The sequence below is a fragment of the Perognathus longimembris genome, chromosome 5, assembly GCF_023159225.1.
Source record: "Perognathus longimembris pacificus isolate PPM17 chromosome 5, ASM2315922v1, whole genome shotgun sequence".
In the NCBI taxonomy this organism is placed as follows: domain Eukaryota; kingdom Metazoa; phylum Chordata; class Mammalia; order Rodentia; family Heteromyidae; genus Perognathus; species Perognathus longimembris.
Genome location: NC_063165.1, coordinates 45,888,964 through 45,889,521, shown reverse-complemented (window position 1 = coordinate 45,889,521; position 558 = coordinate 45,888,964).

Below are 558 nucleotides of genomic sequence, written 5' to 3'. Positions count from 1 at the left end.
GGGTTTTGGTGGTTAATTGGACATAAGAGTCTTAACTAGACTTTCCTCCCCGGTCTGGCTTTGAACCGCATACCTCAGATCTCAGGCCCCTGAGTACCTAGGATTACAGGTGTGAGCCACTGGCTCCTGGCAATTGCATTTTTTTTTAATAAGTAAAGATTTTACAAAATTCAGTTACTATTCTCAGTAGTAGTGCAGAATGGGGAACAGCCCGGCAAGGTGGTGGGTTAAGCAGTGGAGAAGGCTGGAACCTGTCAGCTTGCTGTGGGGTGAGTCGTTGAACTTTCAGATCCCTACTTCCCCAGGCTCTGGAAGCATCTGCAGGAGACAGAATCTGGGAGGCGTCCAGGACCCAGCCACTGCCGGCGCCAGGGCGGACAATCACTCCAAGGCGGAGCAGTGCAGCCATCCTTTGCCTTCCCAGGCTCTTCCAGTGTCGGGGTGCGCTGTCGACCTGGCGGGGGTGGGGCGACCAGCTGGCGGGGCTGCAGGGCTGACTATTCCCGGAGCCGCGCGGCGGGCGGGACCGAGGCCCTGGCCGCGCCTCTGGCTCCGCCT